We start from the raw sequence: 17,977 nt of genomic DNA, 5'->3' as shown, positions 1-17,977 counted from the left end.
AGAAGACAGGATAGGGAAGAGAAAAGCAAAATATTGATGAGTGTTTGCACTCACAGGAAAATAGAAGGGGCAGGAAGTAACAATGATTAAAAAAAAACTTGTCAGCAGGCAGCCCCTGCACCGTTCCTTTAGTCTCAAGGTCAATTCATAATGCAACTTCAGCACATAAGTAGCCTCAAGAAAAGCATCATCCAAAGTTGTACCACACAAGTTAGGCCCTAGTGTCACAAAATATGAGTAAGGGTCAAGAAATCAGCTTGAACTAGATTTTTTCCCAGACTAATCACAGACTAAAGTTGCCATTCGGATTATGCTTAAAGCATTTTGCAAGCTGTTTCCTTTATCCAAGCACTGTGAATTCTCTGGTGCACACATAGAACCCTGCAGGTATAAACTGTAATGTTCACTGCACATGTGCAAACTAGACTTATGTATTCTATTTCATTATTATTTCCCGTTCCCAACAGAATACACACACACTCTGTAACTTCATGGTTTCCCCTCCAAATTGACAAAACTCAGGAAGATTGTAGTATTCCCCAAGGAGATCCACATTGCCAAAGTTCAGACAGATAGAATGAAGCAATGAAGGCAACAAAAGGCATTCTTGGTTTACTTTAAAATCTTTGGGAAAATTTTTAGGAAAGATTCTAATCAGGAACACAGACATGAATGCAGCCATTTAGTTTGAAAACAGTCGTGTGAGGACGAGGCACACTGGGATGTCAAGGGCATTTGGTGGCACAAGGAGGGCAAGGCATCTAGGCAGGCAGGCTCTGCACAACTTATGAAAGTTGTGCATTCCCCCGAGTCTTCTCTTCATGTGTGCTTGAAGCATGTGTGTGCTCCCAGTGCTTGTGCGATGATGTCACTTCCAGGAGTGATGTCATCACACAGGCCCAAGGAGTATTCCTGCGCTTCTCACTGGGCTGATTTGGGCAACGAAACAGGCCAAATCAGTCGGCGCAAAACCCAGGAGCACTCCTGGGGCCTGCGCAATGATGTCACTGCTGGGACTGACATCATTGTGCTGTACCAGGAGTGTGCCCCAAGAAACCCATTCCTGCACCTTTCTCAGGCCCAGTTGCTTACTATTTTTCAACAGCAGCCCCACCCCATAAAAGTCAGTGTAGTGATTAGAATTTCAAACTAGGAACTGGGAGACCCAGATTTGAACCCCTACTCTATCATGGATGCTTATTGGGTGACCTTGGGCTGCTCACACAGACTCAGACTAACCTACCTCACTGCGTTGTTATGAAGATAAAATAGAAGAAAGGAGAATGATGGTATGACATTCCCTCATCCTTGGACAGCAGAAACGGCACCAGAGCCATTTTTAAAATTCAAAAATAACTAATTTATTTTTTTGAGAAGGGAAAGGTCAGGTGAAATCAAGGATTAAAAATGTAAGAGGTGTTTCAACATCCATTCATCCATCTATCGGTAAATCAAAACATGCACATATTTAAGTTCTTAGGTTCTTCACAGAGGCTAAAAGGCTTCTTTGGTGAGGCACTGGCTCCCTTGTTTTTCCCCAAGACCACTAGTGTACTTTCTTTTAGTATTTGATGTCACTTTTGGAGTTAGAAATGCTGTTACCCTCTTTCTAGTACCCAATCCTCTTCTCTCCACACACACCAGAGCCATTTCCACACTGCTCACCTTCATCCGGAACACTGTGGAATGTTGCGGAAAAAAGAGGAAGATAGCGTCTTCTTGCACCAGTTTTGCGCAATGTCACCCAAAACTTGTGCAAGAAGACGCTATCTTCCGTGGGTTTTTTTCACGATGTTCTGCAGCATTCCGGATGAAAGTGAGTAGAGTGGAAACGGCCCAGTGTTTTCCTTCAGTCCTTAACTGAATCTGAAGGTCTCCTCAGACACTCTCCAAAGCTACCTCCCTGTTTGACTGGGTAGAAAAAAATCTCCTCTCCTTTGGATCATTTGGGAGTCTGCACCTACTTCCCAAACTTCCTTGCCAACTTTCCCCAGTTCTCCTATTGGTGTTAAAACTGCTCTCCCCATTAAGACTCTCTCTCTCAACTCTTCATACTAAGAGCTAAGCAACAAGAGACAAATTACACAAGGATGTGCCCATGAAGGGAGTCACAATGTTAGCCGGGAAGCTGAGTTTTAAAAGAGATCAGAAGGCTTCATCAATTTCCCCTCTCTACAGAGCCAGCAAAGGTAGCTCCTCAGAGGGTTTGCTAATTTCCTCTTTGCCTCCTGAAGGCTCTATCAGTTTCACCTCCCCTTCTAGGAGGTAAAGAGGAAAAAAACAAACCCTCTGAGGAGCAATCTTTTGGTGGCTCAGTAGAGAGGGGAAATTTCCAGAGCCTTCCAATCTCTTTTAAAACTCAGCTTCCTGGCTAACATTGCAACTCCCTTCATGTGAGCTTCTTCAGAGCTTCATCAGAGCTACACTCCTTTTGCAGTGTAGCTCTGAATCTCTCTCAGCTAGGACTGAAAACAGACCTTCCTCTTTCCAGCTCATGCTAGCAAATCAGAGACCTTGGAGTAGCCTGTCACTCACTGCTCTGATTCTGTGAGGGATTAGCTCTTAACAGTCCTGCAGCTGGCTTTGTAAGATGTACAGTCCATCAAGATGGAAGCTCTTTTGGATATAATTGAAATAAATAATAAATATAACTGAAGATGAGGGGCAGATAGGCTGGTAAAGGAGATGAGGGGTAGGTAGGCTGATAAAGGAGAGAAGAAAGCAGGGAAAGGTGAGGATATGGGGGTTGCCAAAGAGAAGGAAAGAGGAAATAGTGTGGAGGGAGGGAATGGGGGAAAGTGAGGTCCTCCCCACAAATTCTTGCGGTTCCCCACTGTGCAATGGGGCCAGGCTCAGCCAGTATCCTGCAACTTGGCCAGAGTTTTCCCAGGTAGAGGCTGCCAGGGGGAGGGGAGGAGAAAAAGCTGAAGACAGGGGAGCAGATAAAGGTAGGCTGGCTGGTGGATGGGAAGGAGAGAAGGAAATAGAAAAGGGTGAGAAGCTATGGGGGCTGTCATGGAAGGGAAAAAGGTGATAGTGGGGGAAGGGGAAATGAGATGCCCTCCACACGTCCTTGCGGGTTCCCTGCTTGCACATACTATTACTTTATACATGTAAAACATAAATGGGCCATGAGGATTCCAATAAAATAAAATATGCAAAACTGAGTGAAGTTACATCACCAGTGTCCAAAGTTACACCATGTTCTAATTTACTCAAAAGAGGCCAAGGGAAATGAAGGTTCATTTCAGTCTGGACTCTGGACACACTCTGGAACATTCCCTGGCACAAAGCGAGCAGAAGTTGATATTGCATGGGGAAATCTACTCTTGGGGTGCTTAGCACCAGTCTGGAAGCAATTCCATTTGCTTATGTTGCAATATAGAATAGCTCTGTGTTCACATATTAACTTGTTTTCCCTATGGGCAGATCTGTACCTGCCTCTGACTTTCTTCCACCCTTCTGTCCCAGCTCCATAGATTTACAGTGCCATCCTAAGCAGTGTTACACTCTTTTAAGTCCACTGAAGTCAGCGGGCTTACAAGGGTTCTGCTATACTTAGGATGGTACTGCTAATATAGGTTTTTGTCTATGCAAAACCTATGGCACAGATAAATAATAATAACATTTGATTTATTTACTGAGCTTCAGGACAACTTAACAAACACCCACTTAGCGGTTTATAGAATATATAATTGTCCTCATGACAATTACCCTGTGAGGTGGGTGGGGCTGAGAGAGCTCTGAGAGAGCTGTGACTAACCCAAGGTCACCCAGCTGGCTTCAAGCAGAGGAGTGGGGAATCAAATCTGGTTCTTCAGATTAGAATCCAGCTGCTCTTAACCACCACCACACCAAACTGGCTCCGCACAGTTACATGATGCCTTTCTACAATTTATTGTATTTTTTTGAGCTGGGATATTAACATTCCTAAGTGGTCTTTTAAACACGCCTTAATTTCCTTCCTGCTCTGAGTCTTGCCAGCTGTTTGCCACTGAGATCTTTTTCTTCTGACTTCACTATGCATTGCTACCTGAGGGTAACCTTTCAGGGCCAGCTGATCATCATGTTCTTGCTCTGTCTGTTTCAGCTGATATGATTATCATGCTTGGTAGATTATTTGCTGTTTCCTTTCAAGTCCTGATAAATGACTGGAGGTTGTCACAGGGTTTCATTTGCATCACCTTGATGTTTCCACATCGGCTCTCAGGCCAATGCATCCAGGCTTTAAATCAATGATGACTTTCCCCTCCTCTGGCAGTTTCTATTGCTGCTGTCATGAAAGATGATAAGCCAAGTAAAGTTCTTCAGTTCAGACTCATTTCTTCACACCTATTCAATTCCACACTTCATACTTGCATAAGGATCTATTGTGGAACCTTTTCTGCTTCTGGAAATAGTATTGTGCAGGTTTTTTTCTGCCAAGGTCAATTTGATAATGCTTGCCTTAAATGCAAGGTTACTACAGCTGGGCTCCTAAGCATCTAGCAAAGCAATATAAATAAGACAGATTACTTGACATATGTTTACAGAGCAGCGGTGTCTTCCCAGGAACTGTCACAAGAGATCTCTCTACTTATCAAGATAGCTTCACACAGTAGAAGTTTAGCTAACCCTCCTAAGGCCCCAATTAACCTCTTACCTTTTGGTGATTATTAGGAAGTCTGATATAAATGTCCTGGGTTAGGCAAGTCTTCACTGCTATAACCCTTATTTCGTTTTTCAGGCAAGAATGTGCTGACCAGTTGTCTAACCTTCTTGGCCTTTCAATTCCTTCCTCCATTTACTGTCTGCCCTTGCCTGTTCTCTTTTTAGCTCTCTAGGCTGCCTCCCTGATGATTACTGATCTCTGCTTCACTCGCTGAGCACAGTGATGCTCTTTAGAACTGATAAATGGAAGTCAGTGAAAGGCCATCACATCTGTTCTTTTCCATCTTTGTTTCTCTGCACCAAGAGGGGTGTTGATCTCTCAATGCCATTTTAAATGCCCCCTTTGCCCAGTCCCCTCCTGTCTGGATGCAACTGCCTTAATGTTTTAGTGTGTTGTTACAATGATAACAACAAATCAGGTTAAAAGATACTTTTGTTGTCAAAAGGCAATGGATGGAGCTTACATCTAAAATTCAAAATGTGTTTCTGATGTGATATTTGTGTGTGCGCATGCATGTGCACATCTAAACACATTAATTAGTTTGAATCAGAGTATAAAATAGTCAATTCAACTGTACTGATGTAATGAATTGGGATGATCAGACACCTGGTGGTTCAACTCACTTCCAACTCATCAGTGGGGATCAGGCAGGTAATTGATCAGTTCAGAGGTCTGCTACCTGTTTGTGTGTATTCACAAAAACAGGCTACTTGCAGCAATCAGAAGCCAACTCCCAGGTGATGAGGGACTGCCTAATTGTCAGCTTCTGATCTCCTGCTGGGGAAATGTTGCTCTGTACACTGCATTTCTTGCATGAGAGAGAAGAAGCTCACTCCCAGCTGATCAGCTAGAAATTGGGTTCTCCCATTCTGAAAACTTTGTTGCCTCCCATACTGGCTGAAATACAGCTGTCAGCTTGGGCTGGAGCTAAAAGGAGAGAAACCAGCTCTTTCTCCTCTCCTTTTGCAATGCAAACATTAAAAGTATTGTTTCTTTTCTTACCCAGCTTGGAAGAGGAAGGGAAGAGAAACAAGCTGTGCCTTTTGCAATGTAGAGGTCAAAAGGACTGCATCTGTCCCTGCCCAGGTTGTCTGTTTTTGCAGCTTCACTGTGTAACTATTTTGCTCAGGTGGACAGGTGGATAAGAACCTGACATCCAGATGATACCCTGATCAGCCGGGTGTCAGCTTCTGACCAACAGTCAGCTGCAGATTTGTTTGGCAGCTGTTCATATTGCTCAATAGAATCCAAAGTTATCCCTAATCAGCTCAAACTCTGGTTGTGAGCATTGAACAGATTTGCTGAGAAATTCATGGCATGCCTGGTAGTGAACAGATACCTAAGGTGTTAGGTCTTTTTGGACAGTATATTATTACTTGTATTTGCTCAAATACACTATTACTAAACTGGAAGTTTCTTAGCTGTATATCTTTAATGTGATATTTAGTGAGATATCACATTTGAGAATCTCCCAGTTCACATTAGAGAATCATACTGAATTTTAGATGCTTTTATCCTTTATTATAAAACGATTCCCCACTGGGACCTTGGGAAGAGTTTCCTTAGTATTCAGTTTGATAGATACTCATGAATCTTAGCAAAAATTTGAGGTGTTTTTTCTGCAATCTCTAAACTGCAGGATCACGTAACCCTACCCGTGTCCACATATGTCCTTCTATAATTTTACAGAAGGCAACCAAATTCTGTGTGCTGGGTTCAAATCAGCACTCAGCCATGAAGCTCGCTAATAGGGCTAATAGGGCAATACTAAGAACACCTGAATAGGATTCTGAACAGAGAATCCTTTATTATACCTTTATTATTATTTATTAAAAACACCTTTCTACAATAGTGTTGGCATTGCAGAGGAGTGAAATCAAACAACGCCCTGAATGTAGGCACACAGACTTAAAGTTATGGTTTGGTGATGTTAGTAGTGGGGAAACAAACTATGCCACTCTCTGAGAACCCATAAATGACTAAATATTTTAAGAGATCATTCTTAACAATAACCTCATCCATATTAAGGTATAGACTCTTTATAAAAAAACTGAGCCTGTATAATGTTTGCTCAAATGCAATCCTCATTGATTTCAATGGAACTTACACTCAAGGAAGTGTGCATAAAATTACAGCATCAAGGGAAGTTGTCAGTTTTCACTACCTCAATAATGCTAGTCCTTCCTTTTAGCAAATATATTGTGTCCTATTGTGCTCCGATGAAACTCTCATTGATTTTACCATATATCTCTACATCTGTAAACATTCAATGGCCATAGAAGCATGGCTGGCTCCAATGTCAGTGAAACCTTTTCAATAAATCAGGCTTCAAGTCTTGATCTTCCTCTGGGTAAAAATAGCAAAATAATAGAAGCCTGTCTTAGCATGACAAGATTTTTTTAAAGTGCTGATGAAGATTTGTAATCATCTAAAAGAAATTTCATACATCACTGGAGACAAGGAAAAGTGAAAATAAAATAGATTAGGGTTATATATCTTTTTAATAATGTCAGCCAAAAAAAGTGTTCCAGTCTGCAGTCTGATCACATCATAGATGAGGCCAGATTTAACACTTCACTTCACTGAATAGCAATTTCCAAGCTCACAGAAATCCTCTAAGAGGTGATGGCGAATGTATTGTCAACAACAATAACAAAATAGACAGATAGCATATCTTGATAAAAATCAGTGCTGAGCCAAAATGGGGAGGGGGAACATTGGCAGCCATTCTCATGATATGCCTCCCTTTCAGCAATTTTTCACACCTCTTTGTAGAAGGGTGCAAAGCTATTCATGAAGAGGTGGGAGTTGACAGAATAGGAAATACATTCCTCTTGCTGAGGAGATCAAGCTGTCACTCCTTTGCATCTGTCCTCTCACCCACAGTGGAATAGCTGGGATGGAAAGTAGAGAGAGGATGCCTGTAAAAATAGGCTTACCACTTAAAGTAACAAGAGGCATTGGGATGCAGATCTGTACCGCCACGCACCCTCTCAATTCTTGCCTGCCTTGACTGAGGACTACATCAGGGGTAAGGAACAAGCATGTTCCTTCTGTCCTGATCCCACAATCCCTTGGCCTTCTGCACCTCTGGCTTCCAGGATGGAGTATCAGTGTACATGAGAGTGCTAGAACCCACTTCTGGTGAATTCTAGCACCCCTCCTTCCTTTCTGCTTTGTAGCCTGCCACCGGACAGACAATTGTGTTCCCTGAAAGCTCCTCCAGTGGTCTGGCTAAATGAAAGGGGTGGGTGGGTTCCATGTATATGTACACAGGGAGTAACTTCTGTCCCTCCTCCCAGCCCCAACTAATCTCTCTGCTAGGTGTTTAGTATCTTTGCTTAGATGAACAGTCAGGTCCTAAGCATTTGTGCAGACTTCACTCTGTTGTTCCACGTTCCTCTGGACGCACAGTGAACATTTAACTTCTTCCTACCCAGCTGGGAGGGACTATCTCAACAATCTGGTATTGGGGGGCTGAGTTACCCACTTCTTACTATGGCTGCTTTTGACCAATCCTGCCATGTCATGCACTACTGGATTTTAGGACTTTAAGCTGGCATGTTAAAAGTAATCTTCCTGACGAGATGGCCAGATGGCTCCCCCAACCACCACACCATCCATCAGTCACCATAAAATGTAGTTTCTTCCTCTGAGTGTAACTTTAAGATTTTAGGGCAGCACAGATGGCCCTCTGATCCATAACACCATCAACTCCTGAAAAAGGCTCTAGTTAGACCTCTATTCAAAAATGTCATAGACCAAGCTGCCTTAGGCAGTATTTAACTTGCCTTTCAGGGCAAGTCTCCAGGGCAAGTCCAGCAATTGTGGGATGACCTTGATTATGCTGACAATTTCTGTCCTGGTTTTGTAACTGAGATTGCTCGGATGACTGTTACTGAGAGAGGAATGTGACTATGCAAATGTCCTGGACCTTTTGGCTTGGTATCCTTGATCATGATATCCTTCTGAGTCTAGGTTCTTTTTTTGGGCTAGAGGTAACTCAGCATGCCTGGTCACTGGAGGAGGTGCTATTTTTCCTTTTTACTAGAACCAGACTATGTAACTGTATATCTGTGTGATGCCTCTCTTTGTCCCTTAGCTAGAAGCCTCTATCTGACTCCTCCTTCTTTTTATGTGCTTTTGTTCTCTCTTTCCTACTGATCTTGAAAGAAGCAAGACAATTCTGCAAACATCTCTTGTGCAAGCTTGCAAGAGGCACACTAATATGCCCACTCACATGCAGTCAGATTAGCTGGCCACTAGTGATAGGAAATAGTGTTGGTTAGGTTAGGCTTCTATTGTTCATCTGCTATTACAAAAGTGCAAGTGAATGTGAATCAGCTTCAATAACACCAAGTTTTATCTGATCCAATATACTGGCTTAGAGAATATTTCACCTGTAGGAACCTGAATACAGTGATTTCTGGGGGGGAAAACCCTTTTATTCAAGAATGGGAGCAAGCTCAGAATAATAAAAAAAATTCACAAAGATACACAGAAAAAACACCGCTGTGGACCTATAACTGCAGTTAGCTTGGAGTACTTGATTGAGTTGCCAAGTGCCCATACATAGTTTCAGCACATATTAGACACTTTTACAAAGAGTGCAGGCAAACAGCTGATGCAAGAGTAGTGATAAATCACATGGTTTATTTTAGCTCTTGAGGCCAGATCACAAAATCCCAGTTCATTATTCCTGCTTATCTGACCAAACTGCCTAACACTTCATACTCAGAAACTCAGTGATTCTATGTCCTGTTTTCCTACGATCCCTTGTCAGGACAAAACATGGATTGCAATCTTTAGTGAGAGGAAATGGTTTCAGCACAAGCATTTTACAGAACAAAAAACATGTTACAGACACACAGAGAGAAATGATTATAAAAAAGTGGCCACATGACACCACACATGATTACACACTTTCCTGACTGTACTACTATGCATTATACATAGTACTACTATGCATATACATTATACATTCCCAATATTTTTCAGTGGTTTTCATTCTTGCTGAAGGATAAACCTGTACAGTAGGATGAGGAGACACTTCTCCCTTCTCAATGGAACTTGTCTTATGAAGTCTGTCCGTGTGATTCTGTCTCCCATGCTTATTAATATGAAGCTGCTTGGAAAAGTCATGCAGAAATTTGGAATGTCATGTCATCAGTAAGGATGATACCCAACCATTTTTCTTCTTTTTACTGGACCCCAAAGATGTTGTTGCTGTTCTTTAAGGAAAATGAATTGTTTAGGGTGAACAAATCACAGCTCAGTCCAGACAGGACAAAAATGTTGTAGGTGATGATACTACTACTACTACTACTACTTTATTTTTATACCACCCTTCAGGACAACTTAACGCCCGCTCAGAGTGGTTTACAAAGTATTTTATTATAATCCCCACAACAATCACCCTGTGAGGTGGGTGGGGCTAAGAGCGCTCTGTGAATGACCCAAGGTCACCCAGCTGGTTTCAAGTGGAGGAGTGGGGAGTCAAACCCAGTTCTTCAGATTATAGTCCTGCTGCTTTTAATCACTACACCAAACTGGCTCTCCAAACTGGAGCTTAACCACTACACTAAAGAATGGTGAGGTGGTTAAATGACTGATTTAGATAACACTTCATCTGTTATCTAAGTAACAGGTAATACTTCATCTGAAAGATAAGAGTCAGGGTTTTGAAAGTTCTTCTGGATCCAAATTAGCTTCCAGCACCTCAGACAGAGTCAGTGGTCAGGCTTTTCTGTGTTCATCCCCCCCCCCCCCCACTTCTCATGGTAATTTTTGTAACCAAAATGGAAGCAAATTAAAATTTGGAGCAATTCAAATGAAATAGCAAACTGATCCTTGAAAGCAGGGTATTAGGGGAAAGCGAGCGATTCTTTGTGTATTCTCATCCTTCAAAGTTCTCCCAGTATTTAGTCATTCTGAATTATCTGGTCTTATTTTGAATTATCTGGTCTTAATCTTCAAGCTCTGCAGCCAGTGCGCTATTTGCTTGCAGTGCAAACTGGGCCTGAATAGCTGATCTAGGCATTCCAGAAGCAGTTGGTCTAGGGTTGCCAGCTCCAAGTAGGGAAATACTTGGAGATGGGGGGGGGGGCAGAGCTTGGAGGAGATGAGGTCTGGGGAGGGGTTGGAGTGCAGCAAGTTTTAATCCCATAAAGGCCATTCTCCAAAGCAGCCATTTTCTCCAGGGGAATTGATCTCTGTCACCTGGACATCAGTTGTAATTCCGGGAGATCTTGAGCCACCACCTGGAGGCTGGAAACTGTAAGTTGGTCCTCTAGTGACTAATGGATGTAGCAGGCCATAAGTTATACCCCAAATCTTTAGGCTGATCCTGCACTGGGCAGGGGGTTGGACTAGATGGTCTGTATGGCCCCTTCCAACTCTATGATTCTATGATTCTATGAAATCTGATTTCTGGGAGAACGCTCTTTCCCTGAAAACAAAGCTCTAATTACTTGCTGAGGGGAGATGTCTTTTCTGCCATGAGATAATCATTTATCCCAACTTTCAGGAGGGCAAGATAGATGGCAATTTGTGTACCTTGTATGGGGCAATAAAGCCAGGGATACATGCAGCCTGTGAAGCCCAACATGATTGGCGGGAGGCATTTGAGGGGCCACAAGTGTATTGATTCCAAATCCCAGGACTGAGAGGGGGAAATCCATCCATCGGGGGAAAGAGATAAAATATTGGCACACCCTGTTTTATGTGTGTTCAACCTGGACCAGGAGCAGAAGGGACAGAGGGCGCTTGCCTCTACACCTACATCCTCAGGGGTCCACAACCATCCCACTGATTGGGATGCCAAGGTAACATCAGTGACTCTCAAGTTAGCCTAGTTAGGATGTTTTCTGTTCTCTTCTTAGCTCTGCCACAGCTTTTGTGTTGGTGATATTCTTTTCCCTGTTCTCTGTGCTCTGTAGTATATATGTGCTTTAGTTAATAAATATCTTTCTCTTTTAAGAAAGCAGATAGTGTCAAAGTTTGCATTTGTTCATGCTCACACACAGACAGACTCCTGGTTGAGATAGAAGCAAATAATAATAACATTAATAACATTCGATTTATATACTGCCCTTCAGGACAACTTAACACTCACTCAGAGTGGTTAATAATCACCCTGTGAGGTGGGTGGGGCTGCGAGAGCTTCTAGAAGCTGTGACTGACCCAAGGTCACCCAGGTGGCTTCAAGTGGAGGAGTGGGGAATCAAACCCAGTTCTCCAGATTAAAGTCCCACACTCTTATCCAGTGGGGAAACTGAAGGAATCTCTACTCTGCATGTACTCACATCCCACCAGTGGCAAAACCCCTGCTGAGCGAAGAAGGATGGAATTACTTTAGTGCTGGCAGGGTACAGTGGGTCAAAAAGAAAGATGTGAGAACTGTTCTCTCATCTCACACACACACACTCACAGTGGCTGTAACAGGTCCTTCTCAGAGAGGATGCATTTTCTGCAGCCATCTTGTGACACACGGGGGAGGGGGGACTCAAGTTTTGGACTTGAGAATTTAAATGATAGAAACTGCTTTGTTAGAGAAGCTAGTGTGATTCAGTGGAAAGAATGCTGCCCTGAAAGAGCCGAGTTCAAATTCTAGCACACTTTTCGATTGGCACAGGGGGTCTAAGTAGTGGATCAAAGGCCAAGAAGACACTGTAGGGTTTCTAAGCAGTACTGAGCACCATTTTTCATCATGCAGGACTATTTCTCTAAAGGCACCTTGTTCCCCCGCTGTGCTTCCCTTAATGGTTAGGCTACTGTGTGCCTATGGTAGATGAGTGTACCTGGGGTGGGTGGATACTTAAAATAGGTCCCAAAATGCATGAAAGCAGTTCAATAGCTCAGAGCCCTTGAGAGATCAAAAAATTACCTTTTAAAGTGTAATGTTTCAGAAAATGACAGCTGAAAAAAAATAGCTGCAACAGCTTTGAATTACTTACTGTAAGAGAAACATGAGTCTTTTCAAATGCTTGAGATAGCAACTCCAGCTGTGGCAACAGGGAGCTGGAGGACATGGAGTGAGGGCCACCCTGAAGCCGGCCACAGGCAGCAACAGCACTTGACTTGATGGGCTGCAAGAAAAAAAATGAAAACCTCCTTTCCAAAGACTCCCATTCCCTGCCAATCATCATTTCTTTAAGGGTTAGTTTAATTTAAAAGAAAAAAGCTGCAGGACAAGTGACAGCACATCTGGGAGAGAGAAAACCCTGCAAGACTATTTATTTTTAGAAAAATAAAACAAGAATTGGATAATATCATCCAGATCGCCAAAGGCACATGCATTGCTTGCTGATCGTTGCAGTGCCTGTTTATGAATTTTAAACAGAGTCCTGGCCATCAATGTTTACCCCCACAGGGGACAAAAGAACCAGGTGAAGAGAGGTAAAGGAAAAGCAGGGGCAGCAGGAACTCTTTCCTTCCATGATCGCTCATTAAGTACAAAATTGCTACAGTGGAAATGCTGCATTGCCCTGCTGAAGACACATTTTCAATTAAGCAAGTGCTCACGGCTCTTTCAAGTCCACTGGTGCATTATAACTCGCTTAACTGTGTATATTGAAACAATGCTTTTTAAAAAATTATTAAAATGCTGCAATACAAAATCAGAAGAACCAGTATTCAGAGTAAACAGCATGTCAGGTTCACCAACTAAAAACAAGTGAAGGAAGAGAATGTACACAGTTATGAGGCTATATTAGCAACAGAAGTAACAATTCTAACATCTGATAAAGGGACCAACCAGAGTAATACAAGCAGGTTATTTCAGGTTCAGAACTTAGAGCTGATGTTCTCCATGTTGTATAGAAATGTGTTAGAGCTAAAAAAAAAAAACCCTTGGGTGGGATATAACTTCTGAAAATAGATATACAAGGTTTTGGCTATCATGGCCTTGGTCCCTCATTTCTATGGGGGTGCCTCTCTCCCTATGTTCCACCATGGCAGCTTCACTCATCTGAACAAGGCCTTCTGCAAGTGCCACCTTGCACATGGGCAAAATCCACAGCTGCCCATATATGGGCATCCTCTGTGATAGTCTCCTCCTTATGGAACTGCCTTCCTGAAGAGGTCAGGAAAACTCCCACTCTCCTGGCTTTCAAGAAGCAAAACAAAATTGAATGATTCAAGAGGGATTTTTACTCAAATAAGAGGGCTATACTATAAGGAAGTGGTAGAGAGAACTGTGGTAGAGAGAAGGGCTGCTGTGCAGAGAGAGAGAGAGAACTACTTCAGCGGTCTAAAGTCAACTTCCTTTGTTCAATCCGCTGGAAAATTCAGGTGGCTTTAAATTAGAGAGAGGATTGTGTTCTGTACAAATTTGGTGCCATTACTTTTATAAACAGCTGCCCCAGCCCCTTGTATACATTCCCCATTGAAAATAATGGTTCTGGAAATAGGAATTTAAAACTGAGCTGGTAATGTCCTTCCCAGATCTGAAGAAGTGGGCTGTGGTTCATGAAAGCTCACACCCTACCACAAATGTTGTTAGTCTTATAGGTGCTACTGGAGTCTTGCTCTTTTCTACATCTACAGACAGGCTAACATGGCTACCCATCGTGATCTAGCACTTCAGTGCAAAACTGGAAGATGATGTTATCATGGTGATGAGCAGACCTGTTACCATTTATTCTGACTCTTGGCAAAGGACAAGTTGATGGGGGGTAGAATCCTGCATTTGAGAGGATGCCGCCTGGGGGTAGTCAGTGAAAGTCTGTTCATAACCAGAAGAATTAAAAGGAATTTAAATCATACTCTGAAGCCATAGCGACCTTAAATATTAGTGCGTCAGCCAGGCTTCTCCTACGATTGTCTGGAGACCAACCTGCTGTTCTGTTCTTTAAAAACCACCTGTACATAACTAAATCTTTGTTGTTTCGTTGAACCTCCTGCTTCAGTGATTTCTGTACTTTTCAGGTGCAATACAAAAATTACTTCACAACTGAGAACCCAAAGCCTTTACGCTTACTACCATAGGAATATCTAGCAACTGAGGGGAAGATTTACAGTTCAAAACAAATTTTGAAATTCTTCCGTTGGAAGAAAAGGCCTGACACACTGGGCTGTATGGGACTTCCATTGCTTCCAGCCTTACAATATTGGAACCTCACACTCCATTTCAAAGAGCGAAATGGACAACACAAATCCCCAGGTTACACAACAATGAACATAAACTTTTCTTCTTCTGATGGAGAAAATGACATGATAGGAAACTCTGTAAAATGGAGGCTTGTTGTTCCCTCCACATGTCCCACTCGTGAAACCAAAATAATCTGCCTAATGATTTATCAAATAATACAATATTTTTGTCCTCATGACCTGGCGGCATAGAACTCACTATGCCTATATTTTAAAATAAGGTTGGTTAGGTTTATGTTTATAGCCATTTTTTTTGCCGGCTAGAGAACATTTGAAAGAATTTTCATAATGAATGAAACTTTGGTTCTCAAATATCTCATGATGCAATTGTTACTATGGTGTCTATAACCTCATCTGGATGAGCTATCAGCCAGAACTATTTTTACTTCTCAAACGCATAGCAAGCTCTTTCTCCCATCAGGTCATGATACAAATCCACCAGCTCACTGGCTTTGTCCAAATGGAGCTCATGCCTCATGTAAGAACCTATATAAGCTGAGCAGAGAAGCATGGGATTGTCTTACTGTGCAAGACTGTGTCTGCAGGTTAGAGTATAGCGGACAATAGTTCTGTTCTAAAAAAAGAGAGAAAGAGTTTGGGCTTTGTGCCTATTTTCCCTATTTGTGATTTTGCACTCTTTGCTGACAGAAGAAATAAATATGAACAGAAAAGAATGTGGCAGTTTTCAGACACGCCAGCAACAAAGCATCAGCAATATTTACATATGAGAGAGAAGTTTGGCTGTACATGAGCAAACTGAGACGTTAGCAGAAAATCAACAACAATTGTAAGCAGGGCTTTTTTTCAGCAGGAATGCGGGGCAACGGAGTTCCGGAACCTCTTGAAAATGGTCACATGGCTGGTGGCCCCGCCCCTGGATCTCCAGACAGAGGGGAGTTTAGATTGCAATCTAAACTCCCCTCTGTCTGGAGATCAGGGGGCGGGGCCACCAGCAATGTGACCATTTTCTCCGAGGGCAACCCACTGAGTTCTGCCACCTCTTTTCCGAGAAAAAAAGCCCTGATTGTAAGAATGACAGAAAGAATGTCCTGATAGCTCGGGGAGGAGGGGGGGGGGAGATTTCCTGCTTCTAAGGCTGGCAGTCATGAACTGGTAGCCCTCTGGAAGGAGGCCATATTTGTTATATATATAGTTACTCCTAAGCACCCTCACCCATATGCACTGGTTCTTGTTTAGCTCCATGGTTTTCTGCAGAACTGGGGCATAAAAATAGAAAAGGATAATAGTTACAGCAATGCAGGAGGAAGACTCAAGCTAAACAGAAACTAGAGCTCATATTATAGATTTTTTTGGGTGGAGACAGCAGCGAAGCAAAGATTCTTCAACACACATATGCACAAATTTGCCTTATGCCTCATACTGAGTCAGACCATTGATCTCAAGGTCATTATTGTCTATTCTGAATGGCAGCTGCCCTTCAGGATCTCAAGGAAGAGATCTTTCACACCATCACACCTGTGCAATGCTGTTACAGATTGAATTAGTCCTTCTATACCTATGCCTTGAGGAAATGTCACCTCCTCCAAAAGCTTGCTGAGACTTGTTCGTGAAGAACTTTGCAGATAAACTGATACTTGCTAAACTTCCCTCTTCTACCAAGTTATTAAAAGTATAGAAGTTCTGTCTTTCTTTTGGATCTGGTCACAGATGAAGTCAAGATTCCTGTGAAAGGACAGGAAAGCCATCTTACTAGTAAATACTCCTTAAGTTACTGCACTTCTTCATTTAACAAGTAATTAAATTGTGGAATTCATTGCCAGAGAATGTAGTGATGGCCACTATCATAGATATTAAACTATTTTATTTTTTATCTCTGTAATGTCATAATGCCACTGCACGTTTACTCTGCGATGACAATTCAGTCACAGTTTTGCATGTGTTTCGTGGTGCTGTAATTAACCCTGAAAGGAGGGATCACCCACAGTCCTGTCCAGCTGTGAAATCCAGTGAACTTGGGAGAGAGGAACTTGTTCATTAAGGGGCTGGCGGGGGGGGGGGGGGATGTGCTACAATAGGCAGGCAAACACAAGAGGCAGAAGGCCTCAAGATCTGCATTATTCCTAAGCAGCACAATGTAAATTAAAAAAAGGTTTTTTCAAAAAGGCTTCTATTATTGTGAAATTCCTTTTCAGCACTATGCATGGGCCTGATTTTTTTTTTTTTAGACAGGAAGAAGAGACTGGGCAGAGATTCGCGACAGAGGAGAGACAGTAAGAGAAGGGGTGATGATAATGGCTGATAAGCATCTGGCTTGGGTGAACTCTCATCATCAAAAGATGCCACATGGCACTTGCTAAGTTTTCTGGTCTCATATTAACTTACATATTCTTGCCAACTAGTCAGTGCTTTGTCAGATATGGGACTAGGGCTATTTAAACTACATGAACCCCCTGAGACAGACAGTATGAAACAGGCAAAGGACAGCCATCAAGCCCATTTTATGGAACTGCCCCAAATTCCTGCTCAGACTCAAGGCTACCAGCTCACCCTATACAGTTAATTCTAGGTTGGTTAGGATGATTATGCTGAGTACAAGCCTCAATGCAGTGGTGGAGTTGCTCTAAGAGCCAAGCTACAAGTGACGAATTACACTTGCCTGGTAAGTGAATAGACTCACGTGTATTCCTCCCTGTTCACTTGCCATTCACTTGCGCTCCACTTGATCAAGTGGAGCGCAAGTGAATGGCAAGTAAACAGGTAGGAATACACGTGAGTCTATTCACTTACCAGGCAAGTGTAATTCGTCACTTGTAGCTTGGCTCTAAGTCTCTGCCTGATCAGGTGAAATGGTACCTACTGGCCCAATTACCCACAGTTTCTTGTGGCATTTGTTCTTCCAGGACGCATGCAAGCAAACACCCCCACTACCCACCACCTTTTAGGGGTGGAAAACACACTGGCCATCATCACACGCGCCCTTATTTCGTCAGTTTTGCACTAGAAATCGTTTCTTCTGTTATCGTTATCAGAATGGATTTTCCCAACTTTTGACAACTGCTTGCGCTTCCAGTCAGTCACATTAAAAGGGAAAAATGCAATTCGACGGTCAGTCAAAGTGCCTCCGGAAACGGGGCCCTAAAAATCCCGCCCCCTTAAAAAAATTTTTTTTTTCGCATATTTGCGCTATATCACTCTTCTATTATACCAATGTTGTGC

The sequence above is a fragment of the Eublepharis macularius genome, chromosome 3, assembly GCF_028583425.1.
Source record: "Eublepharis macularius isolate TG4126 chromosome 3, MPM_Emac_v1.0, whole genome shotgun sequence".
NCBI lineage: Eukaryota > Metazoa > Chordata > Lepidosauria > Squamata > Eublepharidae > Eublepharis > Eublepharis macularius.
This window is presented reverse-complemented; position numbering follows the sequence as displayed.